Here is a 9,103-nt window from a genome sequence, read left to right as displayed (position 1 = left end):
AATGGACTAGCACCATATTACACAGAAGTATTTGGCCTGAGTAGGTAAGCTATGTCATCTGAATATTGAAATCTGTGTTCAAGGAGAAGTGGAAGCTGATGCAGACAAGAGTTTACTTTACAAAAAAGCATGAAATAGGAAACATTTGTAGTCGAAGCTGAATGCAAGAGAGGTGGAAGCAAATTTAGAAGGAGGACACAAAGACAATTCTATGTTGAATTGATCATGTTGTCGATCAGTTGATCAAATATTTTGATAAATAAAGAAAGAAAAACTTGAGCTGATACCAAGAAATATTTTGTGAGAAGCAAGAAACCTCTCAGACATTTCCGAAACCCAGCATTGAACAAGGGACTTTTAGATTTTCAATCTAACACTCTCCCAACTGAGCTATTGGGAAATAAAGGAGGCAAAGTTGAATACAAGAGAGGTGGAAGCAAGTTTGAAAGAAAGACAGAAAGTAAATAATATGTTGAATTAATTGTATTTTCGATTATCTTGATAAAAGGATTTGATCATTATAAACAAAGTCAATATGAGTTGACTCAAAATAGTTTTTGTGGCATGCAAAGCAGAAGTTCAAAATGTACCGAAACCCGGGATCGAACCAGGGACCTATAGATCTTCAGTCTAACGCTCTCCTAACTGAGCTATTTCGGCCTGCCAGCAGCTTTAGTATTCAGCCTCTTTTTTTGAACAATCCCAGAACAGAGATGCAGAACCTGGATTTTCAATCTGAGGTTAGAGCTGTGTTTTAATGTGTCCTGCATTGTTCAGCAGCTAACTGGTGAAATGGGTGAGTAGCGTTTTTGGGATAAATGTTAGGTCGTTTTTCTTTTAAAACTCTGAGTGGACCAGCACTGTATTACACAGACGTATGTCGCCTGAGTAGGTAAGCTATGTCATCTCAATACTGACAACTTTGTTTAAGGAGAAGTGAAAGCTGATGCAGACAAGAGTTTACTTTGAAAAAAGTATAAAATGGGATAAATTCGTCATCAAAGCTGATGGCAAGAGAGGTGGAAGCAAGTTTAGAAGGAGGACAGAAAGACAACTTTTTGTTGAAGTTATCATGTTGTTGATCAGTTGATAAAATATTTTGAGAAATAAAGAAAAAAAAAACTAGAGCTGATTTCAAGAAATATTTTGCAAGAATGTAGGATCCCCTCGCACTGTGCCGAAACCCGGGATTGAACCAGGGACCTTAATCTCTTCAGTCTAACGATCTCCCAACTGAGATATTTCAGCCAACAAGTCCCTGTGGCCTCCTGATGTATTATTAATAATTGTAGACGATACATACAGAAACTGGTCATTCTATTTTCGTTTATAGTTATGTGTTAAAGTGTCCAGTATCATTCAGCAGGTAACTTGGTCTGATGAGTGAATATCCTTTTTAGGGGACAAGGTAGGTAGAATTTTTTTTTCTAAACTCTGAATTGACTTATACTCTGAAACACAGACCTATATGGCCAGGGTGTACAAGCTATGTCATCTGACTACTGACAGTTTTGTATAAGGGGAATTGGAGGCTGATGCAGGCAAAGCTTTACTTTAAAATAAAGCAAGAAGTTGCAAATAAATGAGGCATAGTTGAATACAAGAGAGGTGGAAGCAAGTTTGAAAGGAAGACAGAAAGTAAATAATATGTTGAATTGATTGTGTTGTTGATCAGATTGATAAAAGGTTTTGATAAAGAAGAGCGTTGATTTAACTCCAAACAGCTTTTGTGACATGAAAAGCAGAAGTTGAAATTGTGCCGAAACCCGGGATTCAACCAGGGACCTTTAGATCTTCAGTCTAACGCTCTCCCAACTAAGCTATTTTGGCCTGCTGGTAGTTTGGGTCTTCATCCTTTCTTTTAAACTTCCCAAGAAAATAGAGGCTCAACCTCATGCTAGAGCTATGTTTTAAGATGTCCTGTATCATTCATCAGTTAACGGGTGCAATAGGTAAATAGCATTTTTCGGATCCAGGTTAGGTAGCTTTTTTTTTTACTCTGAATGGACTAGCACAATATTACACAGAGGTATTTGGCCTGAGTAGGTAAGCTATGTCATCTGAATACTGAAATCTGTGTTCAAGGAGAAGTGGAAGCTGATGCAGACAAGAGTTTACTTTAGAAAAAAGCATGAAATAGGAAACATTTGTAGTCGAAGCTGAATGCAAGAGAGGTGGAAGCAAATTTAGAAGGAGGACAGAAAGACAATTCTATGTTGAATTGATCATGTTGTCGATCAGTTGATCAAATATTTTGATAAATAAAGAAAGAAAAACTTGAGCTGATACCAAGAAATATTTTGTGAGAAGCAAGAAACCTCTCAGACTTTTCCGAAACCCAGCATTGAACAAGGGACTTTTAGATTTTCAATCTAACACTCTCCCAACTGAGCTATTTCATCCAGCTGGCCATTTTGGCTTTCTGTTGTATTTTTGATAATTGTTAAAGATAAATGCAGACCCTGGTCATTCTATCTGCATGTGCAGTTATGTGTTAAATTGTCCAATATTATTCAGCAGCTAAATTGGTCTGATGGGTGAATTTCCTTTTTAGGAGCCAAGTTAGTTAGAAGATGTTTGTAAACTATGAATGGACTTATACTCAGACACACAGACCTATATGGCGAGGGTAGGCAAACTAGGTCATCTGACTACTAACAGTTTTGTATAAGGGGAACTCGAGGCTGATGCAGGCAAAGCTTTACTTTCAATTAAAGGAAGAATTGGCAAATAAAGCAGGTAAAGTTGAATACAAGAGAGGTGGAAGCAAGTTTGACAGAAAGACAGAATGTAAAAAATATGTTGAAATGGTTGTCTTATCGATCAGCTTGATAAAAGGTTTTGATCATTATAAACAACGTCAATATGAGTTGACTCCAAATAGCATTTGTGGCATGCAAAGCAGAAGTTCAAAATGTGCCTAAACCGGAATTGAATCAGGGACCTTTAGATCTTCAGTCTACTGCTCTCCCAACTGAGCTATTTCATCCAGCTGGCAATTGTGGATTTCTGTTGTATTTTTTATAATTGTTAAAGATAAATGCAGAACCTGGTCACTCTATCTGCATGTGCAGTTATGTGTTAAATTGTCCAGTATTATTCAGTAGCTAAATTGGTCTGATGGGTGAATTTCCTTTTTAGGAGCCAAGTTAGTTAGATGATGTTTGTAAACTATGAATGGACTTATACTCAGAAACACAGACCTATATGGCGAGGGTCGGCAAGCTAGGTCATCTGACTACTAACAGTTTTGTATAAGGGGAACTGGAGGCTGATGCAGGCAAAGCTTTACTTTCAATTAAAGGAAGAATTGGGAAATAAAGGAGGCAAAGTTGAATACAAGAGAGGTGGAAGCAAGTTTGAAAGAAAGACAGAAAGTAAATAATATGTTGAATTAATTGTATTGTCGATTATCTTGATAAAAGGTTTTGATCATTATAAACAAAGTCAATATGAGTTGACTCAAAATAGTCTTTGTGGCATGCAAAGTAGAAGTTCAAAATGTGCCAAAACCCGGGATCGAACCAGGGACCTTTAGATCTTCAGTCTAACGCTCTCCCAACTGAGCTATTTCGGCCTGCCAGCAGCCATAGTATTCAGCCTCTTTTTTTGAACAATCCCAGAACAGAGATGCAGAACCTGGATTTTCAATCTGAGGTTAGAGCTGTGTTTTAATGTGTCCTGCATTGTTCAGCAGCTAACTGGTGAAATGGGTGAGTAGCGTTTTTGGGATAAATGTTCGGTCGTTTTTCTTTTAAAACTCTGAGTGGACCAGCACTGTATTACACAGACGTATGTCGCCTGAGTAGGTAAGCTATGTCATCTCAATACTGACAACTTTGTTCAAGGAGAAGTGAAAGCTGATGCAGACAAGAGTTTACTTTGAAAAAAGTATAAAATGGGATAAATTCGTCATCAAAGCTGATGGCAAGAGAGGTGGAAGCAAGTTTAGAAGGAGGACAGAAAGACAACTTTTTGTTGAAGTTCTCATGTTGTTGATCAGTTGATAAAATATTTTGAGAAATAAAGAAAAAAAAACTAGAGCTGATTTCAAGAAATATTTTGCAAGAATGTAGGATCCCCTCGCACTGTGCTGAAAGTCAGGATTGAATCAGGTACCTTAAGCTCTTCAGTCTAACGATCTCCCAACTGAGATATTTCAGCCAACAAGTCCCTGTGGCCTCCTGATGTATTATTAATAATTGTAGACGATACATACAGAACCTGGTCATTCTATTTTCGTTTATAGTTATGTGTTATAGTGTCCAGTATCATTCAGCAGGTAACTTGGTCTGATGAGTGAATATCCTTTTTAGGGGACAAGGTAGGTAGAATTTTTTTTTCTAAACTCTGAATTGACTTATACTCTGAAACACAGACCTATATGGCCAGGGTGTACAAGCTATGTCATCTGACTACTGACAGTTTTGTATAAGGGGAATTGGAGGCTGATGCAGGCAAAGCTTTACTTTAAAATAAAGCAAGAAGTTGCAAATAAATGAGGCATAGTTGAATACAAGAGAGGTGGAAGCAAGTTTGAAAGGAAGACAGAAAGTAAATATTATGTTGAATTGATTGTGTTGTTGATCAGATTGATAAAAGGTTTTGATAAAGAAGAGCGTTGATTTAACTCCAAACAGCTTTTGTGACATGAAAAGCAGAAGTTGAAATTGTGCCGAAACCCGGGATTGAACCAGGGACCTTAAGATCTTCAGTCTAACGCTCTCCCAACTGAGCTATTTCGGCCTGCTGGTAGTTTGGGTCTTCATCCTTTCTTTTAAACTTCCCAAGAAAATAGATGCTCGACCTCATGCTAGAGCTATGTTTTAAGATGTCTTGTATCATTCATCAGTTAACGGGTGCAATAGGTAAATAGCATTTTTCGGATCCAGGTTAGGTAGCTTTTTTTTTTACTCTGAATGGACTAGCACCATATTACACAGAGGTATTTGGCCTGAGTAGGTAAGCTATGTCATCTGAATACTGAAATCTGTGTTCAAGGAGAAGTGGAAGCTGATGCAGACAAGAGTTTACTTTACAAAAAAGCATGAAATAGGAAACATTTGTAGTCGAAGCTGAATGCAAGAGAGGTGGAAGCAAATTTAGAAGGAAGACAGAAAGACAATTCTATGTTGAATTGATCATGTTGTCGATCAGTTGATCAAATATTTTGATAAATAAAGAAAGAAAAACTTGAGCTGATACCAAGAAATACTTTGTGAGAAGCAAGAAACCTCTCAGACTTTTCCGAAACCCAGCATTGAACAAGGGACTTTTAGATTTTTAATCTAACACTCTCGCAACTGAGCTATTTCATCCAGCTGGCCATTTTGGCATTCTGTTGTATTTTTGATAATTGTTAAAGATAAATGCAGACCCTGGTCATTCTATCTGCATGTGCAGTTATGTGTTAAATTGTCCAATATTATTCAGCAGCTAAATTGGTCTGATGGGTGAATTTCCTTTTTAGGAGCCAAGTTAGTTAGAAGATGTTTGTAAACTATGAATGGACTTATACTCAGACACACAGACCTATATGGCGAGGGTAGGCAAACTAGGTCATCTGACTACTAACAGTTTTGTATAAGGGGAACTCGAGGCTGATGCAGGCAAAGCTTTACTTTCAATTAAAGGAAGAATTGGCAAATAAAGCAGGTAAAGTTGAATACAAGAGAGGTGGAAGCAAGTTTGACAGAAAGACAGAATGTAAAAAATATGTTGAAATGGTTGTCTTATCGATCAGCTTGATAAAAGGTTTTGATCATTATAAACAACGTCAATATGAGTTGACTCCAAATAGCATTTGTGGCATGCAAAGCAGAAGTTCAAAATGTGCCTAAACCCGGGATTGAACCAGGGACCTTTAGATCTTCAGTCTACTGCTCCCCCCACTGAGCTATTTCTTCCAGCTGGCAACTTTGGATTTCTGTCGTATTTTTTATAATTGTTAAAGATAAATGCAGAACCTGGTCACTCTATCTGCATGTGCAGTTATGTGTTAAATTGTCCAGTATTATTCAGTAGCTAAATTGGTCTGATGGGTGAATTTCCTTTTTAGGAGCCAAGTTAGTTAGATGATGTTTGTAAACTATGAATGGACTTATACTCAGAAACACAGACCTATATGGCGAGGGTCGGCAAGCTAGGTCATCTGACTACTAACAGTTTTGTATAAGGGGAACTGGAGGCTGATGCAGGCAAAGCTTTACTTTAAAATAAAGCAAGAAGTTGCAAATAAATGAGGCATAGTTGAATACAAGAGAGGTGGAAGCAAGTTTGAAAGGAAGACAGAAAGTAAATAATATGTTGAATTGATTGTGTTCTTGATCAGATTGATAAAAGGTTTTGATAAAGAAGAGCGTTGATTTAACTCCAAACAGCTTTTGTGACATGAAAAGCAGAAGTTGAAATTGTGCCGAAACCCGGGATTGAACCAGGGACCTTAAGATCTTCAGTCTAACGCTCTCCCAACTGAGCTATTTCGGCCTGCTGGTAGTTTGGGTCTTCATCCTTTCTTTTAAACTTCCCAAGAAAATAGATGCTCGACCTCATGCTTGAGCTATGTTTTAAGATGTCCTGTATCATTCATCAGTTAACGGGTGCAATAGGTAAATAGCATTTTTCGGATCCAGGTTAGGTAGATTTTTTTTTTACTCTGAATGGACTAGCACCATATTACACAGAGGTATTTGGCCTGAGTAGGTAAGCTATGTCATCTGAATACTGAAATCTGTGTTCAAGGAGAAGTGGAAGCTGATGCAGACAAGAGTTTACTTTACAAAAAAGCATGAAATAGGAAACATTTGTAGTCAAAGCTGAATGCAAGAGAGGTGGAAGCAAATTTAGAAGGAAGACAGAAAGACAATTCTATGTTGAATTGATCATGTTGTCGATCAGTTGATCAAATATTTTGATAAATAAAGAAAGAAAAACTTGAGCTGATACCAAGAAATACTTTGTGAGAAGCAAGAAACCTCTCAGACTTTTCCGAAACCCAGCATTGAACAAGGGACTTTTAGATTTTCAATCTAACACTCTCGCAACTGAGCTATTTCATCCAGCTGGCCATTTTGGCATTCTGTTGTATTTTTGATAATTGTTAAAGATAAATGCAGACCCTGGTCATTCTATCTGCATGTGCAGTTATGTGTTAAATTGTCCAATATTATTCAGCAGCTAAATTGGTCTGATGGGTGAATTTCCTTTTTAGGAGCCAAGTTAGTTAGAAGATGTTTGTAAACTATGAATGGACTTATACTCAAACACACAGACCTATATGGCGAGGGTAGGCAAACTAGGTCATCTGACTACTAACAGTTTTGTATAAGGGGAACTCGAGGCTGATGCAGGCAAAGCTTTACTTTCAATTAAAGGAAGAATTGGCAAATAAAGCAGGTAAAGTTGAATACAAGAGAGGTGGAAGCAAGTTTGACAGGAAGACAGAATGTAAAAAATATGTTGAAATGGTTGTCTTATCGAATAGCTTGATGAAAGGTTTTGATCATTATAAACAACGTCAATATGAGTTGACTCCAAATAGCATTTGTGGCATGCAAAGCAGAAGTTCAAAATGAGCCTAAACCCAGGATTGAACCAGGGACCTTTAGATCTTCAGTCTACTGCTCTCCCAACTGAGCTATTTCATCCAGCTGGCAATTTCGGCTTTCTGTTGTATTTTTTATAATTGTTAAAGATAAATGCAGAACCTGGTCACTCTATCTGCATGTGCAGTTATGTGTTAAATTGTCCAGTATTATTCAGTAGCTAAATTGGTCTGATGGGTGATTTTCCTTTTTAGGAGCCAAGTTAGTTAGATGATGTTTGTAAACTATGAATGGACTTATACTCAGAAACACAGACCTATATGGCGAGGGTCGGCAAGCTAGGTCATCTGACTACTAACAGTTTTGTATAAGGGGAACTGGAGGCTGATGCAGGCAAAGCTTTACTTTCAATTAAAGGAAGAATTGGGAAAAAAAGGAGGCAAAGTTGAATACAAGAGAGGTGGAAGCAAGTTTGAAAGAAAGACAGAAAGTAAATAATATGTTGAATTAATTGTATTGTCGATTATCTTGATAAAAGGTTTTGATCGTTATAAACAAAGTCAATATGAGTTGACTCAAAATAGTCTTTGTGGCATGCAAAGCAGAAGTTCAAAATGTGCCGAAACCCGGGATCGAACCAGGGACCTTTAGATATTCAGTCTAACGCTCTCCCAACTGAGCTATTTCGGCCTGCCAGCAGCTATAGTATTCAGCCTCTTTGTTTGAACAATCCCAGAACAGAGATGCAGAACCTGGATTTTCAATGTGAGGTTAGAGCTGTGTTTTAATGTGTCCTGCATTGTTCAGCAGCTAACTGGTGAAATGGGTGAGTAGCATTTTTGGGATAAATGTTAGGTCGTTTTTCTTTTAAAACTCTGAGTGGACCAGCACTGTATTACACAGACGTATGTCGCCTGAGTAGGTAAGCTATGTCATCTCAATACTGACAACTTTGTTTAAGGAGAATTGAAAGCTGATGCAGACAAGAGTTTACTTTGAAAAAAGTCTAAAAACGGATAAATTCGTCATCAAAGCTGATGGCAAGAGAGGTGGAAGCAAGTTTAGAAGGAGGACAGAAAGACAACTTTTTGTTGAAGTTATCATGTTGTTGATCAGTTGATAAAATATTTTGAGAAATAAAGAAAAAAAAACTAGAGCTGATTTCAAGAAATATTTTGCAAGAATGTAGGATCCCCTCGCACTGTGCCGAAACCCGGGATTGAACCAGGGACCTTAATCTCTTCAGTCTAACGATCTCCCAACTGAGATATTTCAGCCAACAAGTCCCTGTGGCCTCCTGATGTATTATTAATAATTGTAGACGATACATACAGAACCTGGTCATTCTATTTTCGTTTATAGTTATGTGTTAAAGTGTCCAGTATCATTCAGCAGGTAACTTGGTCTGATGAGTGAATATCCTTTTTAGGGGACAAGGTAGGTAGAATTTTTTTTTCTAAACTCTGAATTGACTTATACTCTGAAACACAGACCTATATGGCCAGGGTGTACAAGCTATGTCATCTGACTACTGACAGTTTTGTATAAGGGGAATTGGA

The 9,103-nt window shown here is 37.6% G+C and overlaps 2 non-coding genes across 2 annotated transcripts; both read right to left on the bottom strand.

Annotated features, from left to right (window-relative positions):
- Window positions 1-3,504: 3,504 nt before the first annotated feature.
- TRNAF-GAA (transfer RNA phenylalanine (anticodon GAA)) lies at window positions 3,505-3,577 on the bottom strand. The gene has a single exon. It is a non-coding gene; the product is annotated as a tRNA-Phe (tRNA).
- Window positions 3,578-8,161: 4,584 nt separating this feature from the next.
- On the bottom strand, window positions 8,162-8,234 carry TRNAF-GAA (transfer RNA phenylalanine (anticodon GAA)). The gene has a single exon. It is a non-coding gene; the product is annotated as a tRNA-Phe (tRNA).
- Between the last annotated feature and the right edge of the window lie 869 nt (window positions 8,235-9,103).

Source organism: Triturus cristatus, chromosome 8, assembly GCF_964204655.1.
Source record: "Triturus cristatus chromosome 8, aTriCri1.1, whole genome shotgun sequence".
NCBI lineage: Eukaryota > Metazoa > Chordata > Amphibia > Caudata > Salamandridae > Triturus > Triturus cristatus.
The sequence above is the reverse complement of the archived record's forward strand: the minus strand, read 5'-3'. Positions and strand labels throughout refer to the sequence as shown.